Source organism: Taudactylus pleione, unplaced genomic scaffold (assembly GCF_031769625.1).
Source record: "Taudactylus pleione unplaced genomic scaffold, aTauple2 ptg000085l, whole genome shotgun sequence".
NCBI classification, from domain to species: Eukaryota; Metazoa; Chordata; class Amphibia; order Anura; family Myobatrachidae; genus Taudactylus; species Taudactylus pleione.
Window position 1 is genome coordinate 1,387,662 of NW_028284487.1, and position 21,495 is coordinate 1,409,156.

General features: G+C 44.6%; 1 protein-coding gene across 1 annotated transcript in view; it reads right to left on the bottom strand.

Annotated features, from left to right (window-relative positions):
* Nucleotides 1-21,030, bottom strand: part of SPTBN2 (spectrin beta, non-erythrocytic 2) — a 258,802-nt gene extending 237,772 nt beyond the window's left edge. Inside the window, exon 1 of the mRNA XM_088468300.1 lies at nucleotides 20,904-21,030. The gene's annotated coding sequence lies outside the window, so the exon portion shown is untranslated. The remainder of the gene's footprint in view (nucleotides 1-20,903) is intronic.
* Between the last annotated feature and the right edge of the window lie 465 nt (nucleotides 21,031-21,495).

Consider the following 21,495-nt stretch of genomic DNA (forward strand, 5'->3'; position numbering starts at 1 on the left):
AGTGTGATAGCAGACCCCGGCAATGGGTTAGTATAGATTAGATGGTATTAGTAACATAAAGTAGTTCAGAGTAGCAGGCAGCATAAAATGGTAACCTCCGAGTAGTCTCAGAATATAATGTTAAGCACCTCTATTAGTGCATAGAATCAATCCACAGACTCCTGGGTGCTTAGAGAAATAATACTCTTAAGGTGAAAAATATGTGTGCGTTATATAAATAACTGTTAATAAATAATTACCCAACTAGGTGTCCATACATCTTTAATAATAGTATAACTAGGCCATTGATATTTATCAACTTTGGAGATCACCTTAATAACAAAGCCATAAAAATTGAGTGTTGGCCAAATAATACATATTTCATACTAATTTCCAGTATTATTATTATTATTATTATCATTTATTTATATGGCGCCACAAGTGTTCCGCAGCGCCTTACATAGTACAAAAACAAATTGTATACAAGTGACTTACAGAACAATACAATACAGGACATGGATAATATATATTGCTACATTAGTGACCATATCACCCAGATAAGCAACAGAGCATAAGCAACCAAGTGTTAGGTGCCCTAGTGGTGAGTAAGAAGTAAATGACACTATAGTAAGGAGAAGCACAAGAGGGTAGAGGGCCCTGCTCGTGAGAGCTTACATTCTAAAAAGGTGGGGGAAGACAAACTGGGTTGACACAGATGGGGACGAAGGAGCATGTAGCAAGGAGTTAGAATGATAGCTGGAAGGCTTTGATGAAGTAGTGGGTCTTGAGAGCCCGTTTGAAGGATTGCAAACAGGTGGAGAGTCTGATGCGGAGTGGGAGAGAGTTCCAGAGGTGGGGAGCAGTGTGGGCAAAATCTTGGAGGCGGGAGTGGGAGGAAGTAATCAGCTGGCATGAAAGGCGGCGTGCATTAGTTGAGCGAAGAGGGCGGAGAGGAGCGTGAAGGGAGATGAGATCAGCGATGTATATGGGAGAAGATTGGGTGAGGGCTTTGTGAGCGAGCGTGAGAACCTTAAATTGGACTCTGAAAGGGAAGGGGAGCCAGTGTAGGGCTTGTAGGAGAGGGGAGGCAGATGCAGAATGTTTGGAGAGGAAGATGAGCCGAGCAGCAGCATTAAGGATAGACTGGAGAGGAGAGAGATGGGATTTGGGGAGGCCAGATAGGAGGAGGTTACAATAGTCCAATCTGGAGATGACCAGTGAGTGTATGAGGGTTTTAGTAGCATCCTGGGTGAGATAGGGTCTGATCTTAGAAATATTTTTGAGATGGAAACGACAGGACTGTGAAAGGTTCTGGATATGTGGTTTGAAGGAGAGGGATGAGTCCAGGATAACTCCAAGACAGCGCACCTTGGGACTAGATGAGATAGTTATTCCATCAATTGATAAAGAAATAGTGGGAAGTGAGGTGATGTGGGAGGGTGGGAAGATGATTAGCTCTGTCTTAGACATATTAAGTTTAAGAAATCGCTGGGACATCCAGGAAGAGACAGCAGAGAGACAGTTGGAGATACGAATCAGAAGAGAGGGGGAGAGATCAGGGGAGGAAAGGTAGATTTGAGTATCATCAGCATAGAGATGATAATGGAGGTCAAAAGAGCTGATGAGTTCACCTAGAGAGGAAGTATAGAGGGAGAATAGGAGAGGACCAAGAACAGAACCTTGGGGAACACCTACTGTAAGAGGCTGTGGGGGGGAAGAGGAGTCGTGAGAGGAAACTGAAAAAGATCGGTCAGAGAGGTAGGATGACAGCCAGGAGAGGGCAGTTTCACGTAGACCAAGGGAGTGAAGGATATTCAGCAGGAGAGGGTGGTCCACAGTGTCAAAAGCAGCAGAGAGATCAAGGAGAATGAGAAGAGAGTAGTGGCCTTGGGATTTGGCAGCAAGGAGGTCATTGCTGACTTTGTGAGGGCAGTTTCAGTGGAGTGGAGAGAACGGAAGCCAGACTGAAAAGGGTCAAGGAGGGAGTGGGAGGAAAGAAAAGTGGTAAGGTGGTTGTAGACAATCCGCTCAAGGAGTTTGGAGGCAAAGGGGAGGAGAGAGATGGGACGGTAGTTAGAAAGAAGGTTAGGATCAAGGGTAGGTTTTTTAAGAATGGGGGAGACAAGGGCATGTTTGAATGCAGAAGGAACAGTGCCTGATGAGAGGGAGAGGTTAATGAGGTGGGCAAGATGGGAGCAGGCTGAGAGAGAGAGGAAGCGGAGGAGGCGGGAGGGGATGGGATCAAGGGGGGAGGTGGAAGGGGGGGAGGACCGGATGAGGGCCATGACTTCCTCTCCAGATACAGGGGAGAAGGATGTTAGAGTTGGTAAAGTTGATGGGGAGGGGTGACTAGGGAAAGGAGGAGGTGGAGAGCTGGGGGACTGGTTGGATATGATGTCCTGACGTATGGCATCAATTTTAGATGTAAAGTAGGTAGCAAAGTCAAGGGCAGTGAGCAAGGAGGGGAGACGAGGAGGTGGTGGGCGAAGGAGGGAGTTGAAAGTAGTGAAGAGACGCTGGGGATTAGAGGACTGAGAGGAGATGAGTTTCTTAAAGTATGACTGTTTAGAGAGGGAGAGCGCAGCACTATAGGATGAGAGCATAAATTTGAAATGGAGAAAATCTGCCTTAGAGCGTGATCTTCTCCACTGTCGCTCGGCAGTTCGAGAATACTTTTGCAGGTATCTGGTGCATTTGGAATGCCAGGGTTGAGGAGTAGATCTGCGAGTGTGAATAGTGATCGCTGGGGCAACAGAGTCCAGAGCAGAAGTAAGGGAGGCATTGTATAGGGAGGTGGCTTGTTCAGGGCAGGAGAGAGAGAGGATAGGGGAGAGAAGTGAGTCAAGCAGGGAAGAAAAGGAACCTGTGTCGATAGAGTCAATGTTACGCTTAGTAATGGAGGCTTTTGGAGGTAGAGGAGGGGAAGGAGAGAGGGACAGGTTAAAAGAGAGAAGGTGATGGTCAGAAAGAGGGAATGGGGAATTGAGGTGGTCAGAAATATCACAACGGTGTGTGAAGACCAGGTCAAGCACATGGCCACTCACATGGGAGGGTGAGGAGGTCCATTGGGAGAGACCAAGTGACGATGTGAGGGAGAGGAGTTTGGAGGCAGAGGATTCTGTGGGGATATCAATTGGAATATTGAAGTCACCTAGGATAATGGAGGGAAGGTCTGAGGAGAGAAAGTGAGGGAGCCAGGAAGCAAAGTTGTCAAGGAACTTGGAGGGAGGGCCAGGGGGACGGTAAATGACAGCTACTTGGAGGTGTACTGGGTGGAAGAGGCGTATAGCATGGATTTCAAATGAAGAGAATGTGAGGGATGGTTCAGAGGGAATGGGTTGGTATGAGTAACCAGGGGATAGAAGGACCCCAACACCACCACCATGGTGACCCCCAGGTCGTGGGGTGTGGGTATGCATCACTTTGTAAATATATACTCTGTTTAGTGATGCAATAATATGACGCTGCTATATTCTTGAGAAAATATATAATAATTTACAGAATTCATATCTAGAAATGGTCTTACAACAAAAGTATCCCTGGTCATTAACCAAATAGACAATTATTGGGCTTCCTTGAGTGACATCACATAAAGAGGAGCAGTTGGCAGAAAGACATTTGTTTGATAAGCATTATAAATTACTTTCCCCTGAAAACTTACCTCTTTAGACAAGTTCATTATGTTCCAGAACCATCTGATTAACACACTTCTACAGATTTCATACAAAATTTACATGTGTTCTCTTTCTATAATCAAACAACCCTCTGATCCCTGGCCATCTTTGCTGCGTTATTGGATCATATAGTCCACTAAGCACTTTTTATCCTTGCAATATGGTTGGGCTAGAATGCAATATGTAGCTCTTAACCTCATGCATTTTCCTATTTCCTTATAGATTGTAAGGTTACCAACAGAGCACTCTTAACTCTCTGTATGTCTGTTAATATCCAGAATTGTTTTATTACTATGTTCTCAACAGTAATTCACAACTGAATATGCTGGTGCTATACAAATAAATGTTAATGACTATATAGCTTGTCAGTCTTTGTCTGTGTTAGAGTGACCCCAAAGTGTAATGTTTAGCAATTACTGCCTCACAGCACTTAGGCTGTGGCTTCAATTCCACTATGGCCCTCACTGTGTGGAGTTTGTATATTCTCCCTGTGCTTGCGTGGGTTTCCTCCGGGTACTCCGGTTTCCTCCCACACCCCAAAAATATACTGGTAGGTTAACTGGCTCCCATCAAAAATGAACCCTAGTGTGTATGTGTGGTAGGTAGGGAATATATAGTGTAAGCTCCACTGGGGCAGGGACTGATGTGAATGTAAAAAAAGGGTTTAATGGAGTCCGCACTAGTAACATAGAAAAATTATTAATAATAAAGACGAATGATTAAAAAAAAAAACGTCTTGGTCTTAACTGTTATAATTATTGTAAGACACTTAGTTGGTGGTGCTACCAGACAAAATTTGTGAAAGACACAATCATAAAGTTGCAAAGAAGCAGAAGAACAAAAAAGTATTTTCTGGTGCACTCTTAGAAGTATCCAATAAATCATTAAATAAAGTGAAATAATGAAAACATCATATTTAACCTTTATTGATTAACCTTTTTAAAAAAAGAGTGTATTACAGTGGCAAACGCAGGATTTCTTGAGGGGGGTTTCCAAACGATTGATTTTAGAGTAAGTGTGGCCAGTACATGAAGAGGGCATAATTAGCACTTAACCAGCTTTAATATGTGTCATACAAAGTGTATTGTGTGTCATAATTGCAGGATGTACAGGACCAGCGATCACAATAAGCCATTAAGGGGTCTATTTACTAAGCAATGTTAGGAGACAGAGTGAAAAGTGCTAAGAAAGTGAAAAGGTACCAGCCAATCAGCTCCCAACTGTCATTTTTCAAACACAGCCTGTGAGATGACAGTTGGGAGCTGATTGGCTGGCACCTTATCACTTTCTTATCACTTTTCACTCTGTCTCCTAACACTGCTTAGTAAATAGACCCCTAAATGCGGCAGTGTGGCTATCCTGCCTAAGCTGAATGTTTTTATTTTAGATGTGGGCACCATTCTAGAGTATTAGAGCAAGTCTGGGAGCAACCTAGCACTGCCCTGGATATATATGTACATTTTGGGCCTTTATAGCAGCACATCCAATACAGTGAATGTTTTCCAGAACTCCTAGTTGATGCACAGGTTATTTATTACTAGCTGATACATGTTAAAAGATCCATAGGTAGTGCTCATTATTTCATTTGTGATAGTGAGAATAACATGCAGCATTGTAAAATTCTATTATATTACTCTTTCTATTGTAGTCATGGTGTGGGCTGGGGAGGGGGGTTTCCAGGCAGACGGAAACCCCCCTGTATTTGCCTATGTATTAAAGATTCACTCCTTGTTACCTAGGATAACAAAATAAAAAAATTGGTATAAAATAATTAAATGCACATCCCAGTGGTTAGGTTTACTGGATGTATTTATGGATGTATCACATTGAAATAGTTCTATAGTTCTATTTGTGGCGAAAATTTGTCACTCTTTAACACATTCCCTATTATACTCATTTGTCATTGCATTGGTAATTTAATAGGGAAGAGTTATAGATACCCACTTTTATGTTGATGTGTGGTATGTAAAATACAGCGGTTATACACACTCCTTTTTTAAAAAGGTTAATCAATAAAGGTTAAATATGATATTTTCATTATTTCACTTTATTTAATGATTTATTAGATACTTCTAAGAGTGCACCAGAAAATACTTTTTTGTTCTTCTGCTTCTTTGCAACTTTATGACTGATATGAATGGTCAAATATTCTCTGTAAATGCTGCAGAATATGTGTACGCTATATAAATAACTGGTAATTAATTGAGGAACTTTTCATATTCTTGCTGTCCCCATCCCAGCGGATTACCTAAATAAACGTGAGTGGAAAGGTGGGTACACACCTGACAGATGGGCGTGGCCTAACCGAGGGAGGTGTGGCCATGCCCCCTTAAAAAAAAACATTTGCGGCGATGGGTAGGGGTGCGCTGTGTGCCCCTCAGCCCGGCGCAGAGCCAATGGGGGGCGCGATCAGCATGATTGCTCCCCTTTGGCATAGGAGACTGCTCGGGCTGCTGCTTTAGGAGCCTCGGACAGTCTCCCAGTGTAGTCCAGCACACAGCAGCGTGTGCTGGGCTGCTGTGGATGGGGAGCTGTGGCAGACCCGGGCAAGTAGTACCCGCTCACGGCTCCCCCCCTCTCTCTGCACTCCTGTGTACGGGTAATCGGCGGATCGCCCGTACACACTTGCCGATGGACAGATATGTCTTGTAGACATATCTGTTCATTGGCTGTGCAGCACAGCCAATGCGATATGTCTGTGAACGACGTTGTTCACAGACATATCGTCTGTACACACTGGCCGATGGGGGCACGATATATTAGCCGATCAACTGATCGGCCAATATATCGGCCAGTGTGTACCCAGCATTAGTTTTGTGTTATTATTCCTTTTTATTGTTACTAAGTAAAGAAACTGTTTGCATTTTAATATTGTATAATATTGTATATCATATATTAATCTTCTTTTTTGTATACCTTAAGCATTGTGACTATTTTGTCATATTAAATTCAATGTAATAATGTTATGTCTTTGTGGTCATAACAATTTACTTGGTATATACTGTAGCTTGATTATTTTAATTCTAAATAAATTAAATACAAGAAATTGCTTGGTTTACAATAACTCTATTTATTTTAAGTTTTGATTGTAAAGGGCTCAGGCAATCTTTTAATTGTAATAGCTTCCACATAGTGTTAGCTTTAAAATCAAATCTTAGTGGTAGCTGTGGGAAATAAAGTTAAAGAGGGATAATAATTGTGTTTAGACTAACTGGGTGGTTTTGTTGTTATTAACCCTTTGTTACACACGTCACACAGGCAGCGAGCGCTGTATGTGACAGTCATCCTAAAATGAGACAGAAGAGCTATTGTTCAGGTACTTGTTAGACTTCCCTATGCAAAGTCATGTGGAAACCATCGACAGAAATAGAGTTATGCCGACGGGAGTTTATTGCCTGTGGTAGAAGTGTTATTGGTGACCTAAACCTTTCATGTATTGGCGAAACAAAAAAATCCTTATCTCCGAAAACGCCCATTGTTACTGACAATACGGACTTTCATCCATTGATAAAGTCCACCCCTAAGTGTCTCACTGTTATGGTAAGCTTAAAAACTACATGGAAAATAATAACTAATATTTGCAGTCTTCACCATCTGTACCAAAATTTCTCTTATGATGACTCAATAATAGCCGTTGTGTGTCCTAAAGATTGATGACACTGACTCAAGATGAAATAATATGGGATAATGGGGTGTATTCTCCAAAAATAAATGTAAATGTACTCCAAAGTACTCCATTCACTTTTACGTTTTAATGTTAACACACCTACAACCTCTCCTTGTCCCTGATCACTTTCTCTCACTCCCACCTTCAGGTCTTCTCTTCCTGCACTGCTCCCATCCTTGGAGTGCTCTCCCTCAATCAGACTTTTGCTTAGTCTTCCAGCCTTTATATATGCCCTAGGAGATCACCTTTTTACTGAAGCCTACCACACCACATTTTATTCTCCAAATTGTGAACCCCACTGCTTTGTTCCCCGCTTCCACTCTTTGTCACTGCACTGCCCTTTTGGAATGTGAGTTATTGCTAGCCCAGCTCTCTCTCCTCATGTCTTATTATGTAATTAGGAATTCTGTATCTGTAAGTAGTAATTATGTATCTATGGGCCTTATTCACTACGGATCGCAACTGTGTATGCAATTGTGATTACGCACGCAGTTCAACTGCTATAGTATGCTAATACATTGCGATCGCCATCCTGTTGCAGCACTACACAGGGACGCCCACTTTACTTAGCACACATACATACTGTTAGCAAGACTGCAAAACCATCGGTAACATCGAGTACCATCGCAGCCTCACACACACTTGCACAAGTTCTGACCTTACTCAGAAATTGCTAACTTCCATGCATGCTATGTGACCTCAGACTGCATAGGCCATCACAGTGGCTAATTTATGCACGCCCCTGCAACGGCGTGCAAGCGCACTGGGATGATTGCGTTTCGCAGAACAACCCCCCTGTAACCACCCACAAACGGCACTTCCTGTCAATCACTCTGTGATGGATATGCATAGACACTGCAATCGCAGTCCCAATGACAGCGGCTGGTTCCCGCACTGCGATGCATTTGCAGAACGACACAATCACCCGATTGCGTGCGTAATCACAGTTGCGTACGGTAGTGAATCAGCCCCTATGACAACTTGTTTAGTATTATTCAGGGCTGTAGAGAATTTTGCCGGGCCCTGGTACTTTCGGGGGGCATGACCTAATGTAAGGAGGCGTGGCCATACCTCCTTACAAAAAAATAATGTAAACAAATAGTATTTGTGCACTCCACAGGGGGCACCTTGTGCCCCTCAACCAGGGGCAAATCCAGGTGGGGGGCAGATCAGTGTGATCGCTCCCCTCCCGCACAGCCAGAGAAGACTGCTGCTAATCAACCTCCCTGGTCTCACTGCAGCATTGCACACAGCAGTCGATGTTAGGCTGGGGAGACACAGGCTGCTGCCTGTGACAGGTAAGGGAGGGCAGTGAGCAGCAGACCCAGGCCCCTGCTAGGCTCCTCCATCAAGCCCGGGTCTGGGTCTTAGTCAGGGGCTTAACTGGGTAATTGAAGGCCCCATAGCAAAAGTTTTTAAGGGCCCCTATGTACCACCCAATGGTGAAAAATGTATATAACACATGTAACTTTGACAAGGAAGATGGGAAGATGAGCCCAATAGCTGCTGCACCCCTTGCACCTATGGTAGTTATGCCCATGGTTTTAGTACCATCTCCCACCCACCTCTTGGCACCTTTGACTCTATACTCATGTTATCCTTTATGTTGGTGCTTATTTACAGAACTAAGAAACCTTTGTGGAAACTAAGAAAATAATGGTAATATAATAATTATTACTATTTTACCCCCGTTTTCTGCTTTTAGCAAAATATCCCACAAAGTGTTGAAAGCTGGTAAAGTTTAGTGGGCTCCAAACCTTCTGCAGCGCCATCTTCCCAGTGATATTTGGGAAAATGGCGTATATGCACAAGAGAGCAAAGGCTCTGGCACAATGCAAAATTCTTTGCTTTCACTGTGTGGCCCCATCTTTCTGAAGATGTCACTGGGAAGATGGCGCTGCAGAGGAGGAGGGACCAGCTATGGGTGCAGGGTTTGGGGTGCGGAGAAACCATGGACCCTTGGGCCCATGTGCCCTGCACACCCTGCACCCATTATAAATATGCCTATGCTGTTCTGATAGCTGTTTTATGAGTAGTTTTATCAGTAGCAGTACTGCTTTTAAAGTGAAAAACATAATAATATAAATATTTTGCAAATCAACACCCATCAAACAAATATATTTTGTTTTCAAAATAAAGTACTAGCTGAAGTACCTGGCGTTGCCCGGGTTTAAATCTTCAAGTTATTAAGTTTCTTACGTATGTTGTCCAAATCCATCTAGTGGAAGGCGCAGAACAGGGTCCCCGGGTCAAAGTTCTGCTCAGCAGACCCCTATGGGAGGTCCGACCAAAACCACATTAGGCATCCCAGACCAAGTGTCTCCCCTCTGTGAAATTTTCATCCAAATCCATGCAGTGAAAAGCACAGAACAGGCTTCCTGGGTCAAAGTTCTGCCCAGTGTACACCAACGGGAGGTCTGACTGGAACCTAACTCCCTAGAATGTCTTCTGGGATCCAATGTTACCACTCTGTGAAGTTTTCGTACAAATCCATCCAGTGGAAGGCTCAGAACAGGCTCCCCGGGTCAAAGTTCTGGTTATGGATTGAAAGGTCTACCGTAAAAAGGTAGACAATGTCTAGATAGACATAAGATGTTAGACAGGCAATAAGTCTATAGGGACAAAAGGTTGACAGGACAAAAAGTCGACACACTAAAGATCGACATGTAAGAAGGTCGACGGGGTCAAAATGTTGACACGCATATGGTCGACATGAAAATGGTCGACACATGTTTTTTTTTATAATCCTAATCTTCACCCTAACCCTAACCGTCGGGGTACGTGCCTGACCCTAACTGTCCCTTCTAGTGTCTAACCCTAACCCTCCGGTAAGTGCCTAGCCCTAACCCTCCCTCCTGGTGGCGAACCCTAACCGTTGGGGTAAGTGCCTAATCCTAACCGTTGGGGTAAGTACCTAACCCTAACTCTCCGGTAAGTACCTAACACTAAACAAAACAAAAAATAATGTGTTGTCCATTTCATGTCGACCATTTGCATGTCGACCACTTGTACCTGTCGATCTGCTTACATGTCAACCTTTAGTGTGTCGACCTTTTGTCCCTGTCGATCTATTGCCTGTTTAACATCTTGTGTCTATCAAGACATTGGCCCTCATTCAGAGCCGTTCGCTATTTGTGGTCGCTCGTTTAAAAACAAGGGGTGGCTATTCAAATGATCCGTACGCACATTGCAGTCTGTTCACACCTCTAAGTCTGAATGAGCGAGCAAAACATACGCTCGTTTATTTGTTAAAAACGCCCCCTGGCCGCTCGCATCCGACGTCATGTCCGCTATTTATTAGATTAATCGAGTACATCGACCAGCGTATGAACTGCTCGCTATTCTTGTGGTTGGTGTTTGCTACCACAAATTTGCGAGCAGTTCTGGCTATAAAATAACCCAGTGACGTGGTCAATGACGCTGCTGTTTTAAATATGCACACCCATAAAACGCCCGTTTTGACCTTTAAGCACGCCTGCGTTCGGATCTCCACTCCCCATTTTCAAGCACCTTCCCCTGTTACCACCCACATACGCCTCATTCTGTCACTCAAAATAGCAGGCCCTCGCTATATTGCGTACCAACGATTTTCGGCCGCACTGACTGGTTCGCGCATGCGTACTAAAAACCGTACGCATGCGCAGATGTGCAAACATCGCTCGGAACGAGCGTACTGCCGCTAACGAGCGGCTCTGAATGAGGGCCATTGTCTACTTTTTTACTGTAGAACTTTAGACCGGATACCAGCATACACCAGCGGGAGGTCCGACTGGGACCATAACCCCCCTAAAACCTGGCCAGGATCCAACTGGACCACATCACGTTAGTTTCATTCTAATCGGTGCAGGGGTGTCCGAATGCATAACAGAGGTCCAGCCGTTTTATGCTAAGACTGCCAAATACTCATGTGGTTCACAGGGAAACAGAGCTATGATTCTGTTTAGTACATTTTACAAGGCCTAATATAAACTATTTTCTACTGTCAACTGTGCATTGACATTTATATTGTGGGCGTATACCAAACAAATTACATGGACCTAACAACTAATTTTGGATTACCATGGGTATGCGTGCTTCCAATACCCACGGTATCCCATTGGTTACAATTTTTTTGGCAGACAAAATCGTACGTTGGGGGGGGGTGGAATGACCTGTCCCGGCTACTCCGGTCTCTACTGTGCCCGACTGCTGCTTTTCTACATCCCGGACTGGCTGCTGCACGTACTTCTTCACGTAAATGGCTGCACAGTACACTGAGGTCACACTCAACACACACTGGAAGAGGTCGTGGGGTCACGCATATTACAGGGGGGTCACGGCACAGGGGACCAGAAGAAAGTCCAGACAATTTTTCCTTAAAGTAAGGATTTAAAGGGAATATTAGACCTGCTCTGGTGGCACTCATAAAAAAAAATAAAAAATAAAAACCCTGCACCCAGTTGGATACTAAAAATCTTGCACCTGTAGGTGCGAGAGTATTGGTAAACTCGCACCTATTTGGATATGCCAATGACTGATGTATTTACATATGGCAGAGATTTAATCAGACAGCTTTTAGTATAAAGGAACAGTAAATCCTTTAAAAATATATTATTTTTCTTAGACACTCCTATATCACCATAGACCATATAACTTTGATCTGCCTCTCACTTTGTGGGGCACAGTGAGAAACCCTTCTTATTCAAAACATTATCACCCCACAGCAATAATTATAGATTGTAGGGCTGTGCTAGAGGAGACCTGCAGTGTGACAGTTACAATCTCTCGGCCTGATTCAGACCCGTTCGCGAGCGCTCGCAAGCGGGTCGATGTTGCCCAACTGCGCATGCGCACGACGGAGGCGGCTCCGTCGTGCGCATGCGCGAGACCCAAATAACGACGGCCAAGCCGGGGGCGTGGTTCCCATGGGAACGCCTACCGTCTGGGGCCGGCCCCACTGACATCACTAGTGATGTCAGTGGGAGTGCTTTTGGCTCTGATAGAGCCAAAAGCACTCCAGGGCTTGCGGCAGATGAGACCCTACCACAAGGGTCTCGTCGCAAGCCCGATGGTCGCGATGGTCTTGACCATCGCGACCATCATTTTGGCCGCTCGCTATAACTGTGGGTGGTTACCCACAGCTATGCGAGCGGCCAGGAGGCCGCTCCAAAAAGTAAGAGGGCCGGCCCTGATTCAGAGCGAGCGCTCTGTCAGAGCGTCCGGCTCTGAATCAGGGCCTCTGTTGCTGTTCAGACCAAACTAGCAGAACAAATCCTGGCAACATGGGGCCTGTAAAAGTGGTTGGAAGATGACAAACACCAATCTCATCAACTTCCAAAAGGATATTTATGCATATCCCTTGAAGATAGAAACTATTGCAATAAAATTAATATAGGGCATCATGCTTGATCTAAGCCCTTACCTGTGACAATTCTGGGTGACTGCCAGATATTACCTATGATATTACAGCATGAGGTCACCAATAGGATTCAGCAGATTTTCTTTATCAGTCTATTTGTGGTCTTTTCACATACTTGACAATCCCAGGACAATTAAAATAAACTACCTTAATGATAGAAAGATCAAAATTTGGTTTTCCTATAGCACATCCTAATCTAGGATTTCCAAATCTGCCGTAAGGTCTTTTATTCCGCTTCACTATAAAGACTTATATCCTGTTTTTTTAATTTATCTGAGGTAATAGCAGCAGAACTGCTGTATTACGCAATACAATAAAATAGAGCAAGTTATTATACAGCTTTACAGACCTCACTGCCATTGCACTCTAGTGGAGCTAGTAGAGGTCTGGAGGCAGTGGTGTGATAAAATGCATGTTCACTGTTGGGCCTGTATGGAATTTGCTGGACCCACTGTTTTGGGTATGAACTAGTAATTGGATTGTGAGACTGCCGTACTGTCCTTCAAAGAACGGCTGTATGGTCCCAATTTGCTGAACAGTTCTGCTTGCAGAATGGCAGGAAAAAGGCAGGGATGAGGCAAACTGCATGAGCTGCTGGAAACACAGACTCAGCGTAGATCTTCAATTCACAGCAGTGTGTCCATCCCAGTAGTTGAGTAAACTGGTCTCAGAGAGGAGGTGTAGGAGGAAGATGACATGAGCATGCACTGCACATATAGGCAGCCAAAAGAGGAAAAGAGCCAAAGAGATTGGATGGGTGCAGAAACCAAACCAACAAAGGGTACAAATAAGTGAGTCTCCTCTGAACTTGGTCTCACAATCTAATGAGCAAGAGCCATTATATGTCTCGGGTCCTGACATCACATGAGTTGTACAAGAAAAAAACGTCTGATCTAATATTGCACCAGTAAATAACAGAGAAAAGTAAAATGAGTGGAATAATTCTGCCTGCAACTCTTCTAGAGAGAAATACTTCTGGATCCTGCCTGATTCACAGTAGAAATCAATCAGCAGTCCTGGGGCAAAGCAACAGCTGTGTATGCCCTACCAGAAAGGGAGCATTCTATCCTATTGAAAGGAGAGGAGAAGTAATGTGGCATACATACACAAGTGAGAGTACTTTACATCAGCTTTGTGCCTTACCGCACTCATAATCACATTCTCACAAATATAACCATTACAGTTTGTGAAGGGAGTGGTAAGTTTCAGAGCACTGCCAAGGAGGGGCATCATACCAAGGACAGGTTTGTGACGATTGCCTGTAATGCCATCTTAATTCAGTTTCTGGACCCAGTGAGTTCAACAGTCATTGTGGTCTGCCTCCCTGTTGGCCACGTGTTCTGCAAACATCAATACATTTGTACTGATGGGCTGGTGTTCAGTGTTTCTTTAGCTTGTCATATACAAGTTGTAAAGTTACAAATGTTTACACTGGATGAATGTCTATCATTGGGACCACAGTAGTTTATGCTGCTACCTAAATTGTTTGAATCTCATTTGAATTATTTCCTGGTCGACTGCTATTTAATCTTCCTGGAGTTGAGCCTAATTGAGACTGTCACCCTAGAACGTACTGTCCCTGGTTGGATTGGTGTGTAAGTACCTGATCTCATGCCTGGGACAGGGAAGAAAGTGGTGGATGATGTGTTGTCCATCCTGATGGAATGTTATTGTTTGTGACTTTGGGGATTTCCAGTTCCAGTCCCTTCAGGCACTAACCTGCATTGTGACTATAGTGGAATGAGAGACAATCTAGTCTGAGATTAAAAGGAAGAATGTCAGCGGCACTGCGTGGAGCTGTGTGGATACCGAAACCATTGACTTGCATGCTGGATAGATGCTCCAATCAGAAACTGCCAGTTTGGCTGCTGAGAGATCACAGGGACAAGATACCAGAATAGATGTAAAAGAGCATTGGTACCTTTAAAGCACATGGGTAGAAAGGCAGAGGGACAGTCCCCAATGAATGTGAAAGTCTGCTCTGCTCACCCTGGCCGGATTAAGCCTACGGGGGCCTGAGGAGCACTTAACACAGAGGGGCCCATCCCCACTTCTCTGGCCCACCCCCTTTTGTAAGCACCACTCTCTTGGCTGTGCTTGTGTGCCCCCTCACCTCATGAGGCGGCAGCAGCAGTACAGGTCCGATCTACAGCGGGGGCAGACTCCAGAGCAGTGGTGTAACTAGGGTATTTGGAGCCCAGGGCAAATTTGAAAAGGGAGCCCCACCCCCCTAACATCCCGAGATGTGCTAGCGCCGAAGGCGTGCGCGAAAAAAAAAATGGGCGTGGTCACTTAAAAATGGGGCGTGTTAACATGACACACCCCTTTATTTTCACGCTGAACATTCCTATCCATATACCCCTTATACAGTACCCCCAGTATGCAGTTGTGGTCCCTCTTATGCAGGCCCATAGTAGTGCCCCTTATACAGTATCCCCAGTAGTGGTCCCCCTTATACAGCCCCCAATTAGTTCCCCTTACTCAGTACCCCCAGTAGTGCCCCCCCAAATGCAGTGCCCCACGTAGTGTTCCCCCTTATGCAGTGCCCCCAGTAGCAGTCCCCACAATGCAGTGCGCCCAGTAGCGGTATCCCCTTATGCAGTGCCCTTTATATGGTGCCCCCAGTAGTAGTCCCCCCCCTTTATATAGTGCCCCCAGCAGTAGTCGCCCCCCATGCAGTTTTCCCAGTAGTGGTCCCCTTATGCAGGCACCCTGTAGTGATCCCCCCTATCCAGTGCCCCCTGTAGTGGCCCTTCTTATTATTGCCCCCAGTAGTGGTCCCCCGAGTGCAGTGCCTCTAGTAGTAGGCCCTTTTTATAATGCCCCCAGTGGTAGTTCCCCCCAAGTAGTAGTCCCCAGTAGAGTAGGTCCTCCTAATGGCGCCCCCAGTAGTAGCCACCCCTCCCCCAGTACAGGTCCCCCCAGTAGTAGCCACCCCTCCCCCAGTAGAGGTCCCCCCAGTAGTAGCCACCCCTCCCCCAGTAGAGGTCCCCCCAGAAGTAGCCACCCCTCCCCCAGTAGAGGTCCCCGTTGTGCAGATAGGTTAAAAAAAAAATAAATATATATATATATATATATATATATATATAAAAATATACTTACCTGAATCTCTGCTCCTGGTCCTGCTCGCGACGCCGCTCCCGCCCGGGCTGGCGCGCTCAGCATTATGGGACAGACGTCATGACGTCAGTCCCATTACCCACTGCGGGAGCCGGACGGAAGTCCGGCTCTTGCAGTGGGTTCTGCAGCAGTCAATGAGAGTCTATCTGACTCTCATTGGCTGCTCTTTAACACACGCATTGCCGCCAGCGCTGGTGGCGATGCGTGTGTTATGCACAGCCTGAGCCCGCCTCCTGGCGCTATTGGGCAAGCGCTCAGGGGGAGGGAACGGGCTCAGGCGTGCAGCACAGGACCGGCGCTGGAAGCCTAGCGCCGGTCCTGTGTATATGTGTAGTACTCATTGCGGTCGGCGCTACACTGGCTAACTAGGGCGGGCGGGCCGGTACCGTGGCCGGCGGCGCCCAGGGCACGCACCCCGCTCGCCCTGCCCTAGTTACGCCACTGCTCCAGAGTCTCCTCTCGGTCGGCAGTGATCTCCTTCTTCCATCCCCAGTTCCAGCGCTGCTGTCTGGTGGACGGATTCTACACGTCTCCAGCCTCCACTGCCAGCAACAGCACAGCAATTGTTGCCACGCTGCTGCTGGTGGAGGTTGGAGACAAGCAGAATAGTTTTTTTTACAGCAGTGCCAGAGCAATTCTGGACAGAGTGGCCTGCCCTGACTATGGGACTGTACACAGTGCAGCAGTGTGCTCTGGCCACGGTGCACAGTGGCACTCACCCCATGTGTGCCCACCCTAAAATTTGTGTTTTGACAACAGTACTAGGTCTGTGTCACCACAAGTACAAAACTGGTTATCAAACATAGATGTGCAGGGGCCCTTTAATACCATGACCATACAGAACCTGAGAAAGGAGAAGCGAGGACTAACCTGAGAAAACCCAAGGCCAGAGCAAGTAACAGGTTCAGTAAGTACCTACACCACTCCCCACCAGTGTAAAAGGAGTTCACAAGTCAAAACAAATGAGATGCTGTGCAAGCAGAAGTCATAGTTGCCTATTCTATGGGGGGGATGTAGTCGTCATCAATATGGACAAAAGTATTCAGATGCCTGACCATTACACAAACAGGGACTGTAATGACATTGTATTCAAATACACACAGAGGGCCTGATTCAGAGCCGGACGCTCTGACCACAGCGCTCGCTCTGAATCAGGGCCCTCCTACCTAATATTGGAGCGGCCTCTTGGATGCTCGCATAGCTGTGGGTTACCACCCACAGCTTATGCGAGCGTCCATAATGATGGTCGCGATGGTCAAGACCATTGCGACCATCGGACTTGCGATGAGACCCTTGCGCAAGCCCGGAGTGATTTTGGCTCTATCAGAGCCAAAATCACTCCCACTGACATCACTAGTGATGTCAGTGGGGCCGGACCCAGATGGTAGGCTTGCCGGGTCTTGCGCATGCGCATGACGGAGCTCCCTCCGTTGTGCGCATGCGCATTTGGGTACCATCGACCCGCTTGCGAGCGTCCTGCGCTCACGAGCGGGTCTGAATGAGACCCGGTATACTTTAATATGGAGTTTATCCCCCTTTTGCAACTAAAACAGTTTCCTCTCTTCTTGGAAGGCTTTCCACAAGATTTTGGGGTGTTTCTATGGGAATTTGTGCCCATTCATTCTGTAGAGCATTTATGAGGTCAGGCACTGATGTTGAATGAGACAGGCACTGATGTTGAATGAGAAGGCCTGGCTCGCAATCTCCGTTCTAATTCATCCCAAAGGTGCTCGATAGGGTTGAGGTCAGGGCTCTGTGTGGGCCAGTCAAGTTCTTCCACACCAAACTCATCAAACCATGTCTTTATAGACCTTGCTTTGTGCGCTGGGGCACAGTCATGTTGGAATAGAAAAGGGCCTTCACCAAATTGTTGCTACAAACTTGGAAGCATAGAATTGTCCAAAATGTCTTGGTATGCTGAAGTATTAAGATTGCCCTTTACTGGAGATACACCCTGAAAAACAACCCCATATCATTATCCTTCCTCCACCAAACTTCACAGTTGGCACAATGCAGTCAGGCAGGTAACGTTCTCCCGGCATCTGTCAAACCCAGACTTGCCCATCTGACTGCCAAATAGAGAAGTGTGATTCGTCACTCCGCAGAACACGTTTCCACTAATCCACAATCCAGTGTCGGTGTGTTTTACACCACTCCATCTGACGCTTGGCATTGGACTTGGTGATGTGAGGCTTGCATGTAGCTGCTCGGCCATAGAAACCCATTCCATTAAGCTCCAACCGCACAGTTTTTGTGCTTACATTAATGCCAGTGGAAGTTTGGAACTCTCCAGCTATGGAATCAGCAGAGCGTTGCTGACCTTTACGCACCATGGGGAGGATGTATAAAGCTCTAGGAAGAGATAAAGTGGAGAGTGATATGGTGCGTACACACTGGGCGATTAAAGTGGATGACTGAATGATAACGATATCGATTTCGTTCAGTCGTCCACTTTATCGTCCATTTTTAACACAAAAACAAAGAACGATAACGACGACGCGCATTCCCGCGGATCGTTCGTCATCATCGTTCATCGGGTTAACATGCAGGCCAACCTGATGATGTCGTCAGGTTGCTGCATGTTATGGAATGGGGGAGAGAGCCCGGCACTGAACGATATCGTTAATGATATCGTTCAGCGGGTGTGCTCAATGTCATGAACGACATTGAGCACACCCTGCCGGGGACACACTAGACGATATTGCTCAGGGAGCATATCGTCTAGTGTGTACGCCCCAATAGACAACCGACCAATCAGTGCCTAACTGTCATTTTTCAAACACAGCCTGTAACATGACAGTTGGGAGCAGGTGGTCGTTTATTACACACTCTAATTTATCACTTTCCAGAGCTTCATACATCTGCGCCCATGTTCCTTAGCAGTCGTTGACCCCGCTCTGTGATTTTACCTGGTCTTCCGCTACGAGGCTGAGTTGCTGTTGTTCCTAAACACTTCCACTCTCTAATAATATCACTTACAGTTGACCGTGGAATATCCTGCAGGGATGAAATTTCACAAACCGTCTTATTACAAGGGTGGCATCCTATCACAGTACTACACTTCCTATCACAGTACTACACTTCCTATCACAGTACTACACTTCCTATCACAGTACCACCAATGGAGACTGCATGGCTAGGTGTTTGATTTTATACACCTGTGGCAACGGGTCTGATTGAAACACCTCTTTTCAAAAATTAGCAGGTGTGGCCAAATACTTTTGTCCATATAGTATATATAACTGCTAAATGTATATAATATACATTAATTTTATTATTGATGCAAACTATTCTGCAAATCAAGTATACTATTGGCAGCAGAAAAATTACTGCAAGAAATGTAGTTCCAATAATTCAGCGCTGTTTGAGATATAGCTGAACATTCTGCCAGAAAACGTAAATATAAGATAAAAAAAGCAAATGATTCTAAAGAAATACTGCCTTTCCTTCTATCTGCCTACAGTCTTACCTCATAATATCTGAAACAAGTTTGATACCTTAGTTTACACCCATTTCCTACTGAAGTGAAACCAGGACACTCATAATGCATTGTCATTGACATTATCATCTGTCATCTGGTCTTACTTCAAAGCACCAGCACATTCTTGTGAGAAGGAAAGAAGCAGACCTGGAATTGCAGTTGAAGGAGACAGTTGCCACCATATACAAGTATAGCTGGAAAACGTTTTAAGCGGTTCCAAGATCTAACAGTTTACTACTGAATTGGCTGGGCTTCTGCTCTTTATTTTATTTATAATGTAACAAGAGATGATAAGACTTATTCGGAGTAAGCCGAATCACCAAAAAAGGTTACATTAACTTAAAATCCGCTTTATTTAGGTTTTATACATAATTCTGTTAACAGTAAGAATTAGTAAATCTTTGAAGGATTTATAGGAGTAAAAGCAGCCAGTCAGAATTAACTAAATAAGATTAAATGCAACAATTTAAACCCTTTTGATGCTTGTGGGGTCCCAGACCAGCTGGGTTCCCCCTCCCTCCACAGATTAATTGGATTATTATTACATAGATCAGTTATTCCATAATGTTATAACGTGAGGCCCCCATCACTCAGCCATGTGTCTATACACTCACTACATTACATGTGCATATCTACAGCACAGATGGTAGAATCCCTACAATGATTACTTACACCTAGATGGAGAACCCATGCAATATTCCACATGTAGATACATATCAGACAATGTAAACAAACATCTAGACTGGCCCACTGGTGTTACAAAGGTAGAACTTGATGAAGTTATAGTATATGTTTTTTAACTGTACTTATTGAACATCTTGATACATGATTTATGATTTAATTACAAATAAATGAAACAGTTTAGCAGGTAAATTGAATCATATATCCTACAAGCATAAACAAATCCAAAGGTAACTCAGATCCACAAATCACTTACTGCATATAAATAACTGCATAGGTTCAAATATTTATCATAATTAAAAAAACAGACAAATCACTTAAAAATAAAAACAATATAAGCTTCGGTGACTAGGATTTATAAAAAATATTTATTTAAAATATATAAGCAAACATAGTCCACAATGTATCATGTAAATACTGATTTAAAGTTATGCATGTTTAATTAGTGAATTCTAACTACAATTGAAACCAAAATGATGCGGCTTCTGGAATGCATTTCCCCTACATTGGTCTTCTAACAACAAAAGATACATCCATATACAGAACATGGGTTAGGGTAATGTAATTCATTGTATGTTTGACAGCTAAACAGGGCTGGGAGAGCAGGAGGATACAATGAGGTGAATATCTAATCCAGAATATACCCTATTGTTTTTTCATCAATAATACATGAATGAACACACTCACACAAAAGCAGTCCTGCTTTGTAATGTAAGCTGTCAATAACATCAACCTGTATCTATGTATATTTAGCACCAAGGACTGCAGGCATGAGAAGTCTGGCAGGGGAACTGACAAACATTATTTTAATTGCACAGAATAATGCGAACCCTACATATGTGAGCAAGGCCAATGGCTGTAATTTTAATCAAAGAATGGCTGGAATAATAGGATGTAACATACCTTTAGCCTGTAGAAAGCTTATAAAAAGGAGGGAAGGCAATCAGGGCGATACATCCTACATGGACCGGGCTGCAACATCAGGATTTGCAAGATAATAAAAAATAAAAGAATAGAATTTGAAACGTGCAGGCAGAGCTGTTTATGGAGCGAGGGAGAGGGAGGGATTGAATGAATCAGATGTCATAGCTTCTGTAGAGAAAGGATGGAGGGGGGCAGGGCTGTTGTGTGGATGGAGGAGGAGAGAGAGGGAGGAGAGACAGACGGGGAGATAAAAAGAGGTGAAGAAAAAGTGAGGGAGAAGATAAGGCAGAAAATGAAATACAGGAGAGAAAAGGCTATGTTATTTATGTACTAACATTTGCTTACTGTATAGCTCCAACATATTCTGATGCTTTACATTATGGCTGTCACCTTTCATTGGAAGCTGTTGCTGCTATTATTATTATTATTATTATTCTATACATGGCATGTATGCTGGTCTATTACTTATATCCTAAGTATCATTAATATTTTTATAAAGGCATAGCACATTGCAAAGGCAAAATAATAAACGTATATTGAAATCCCATTTTATAAGAAGATGTAAAGGTAA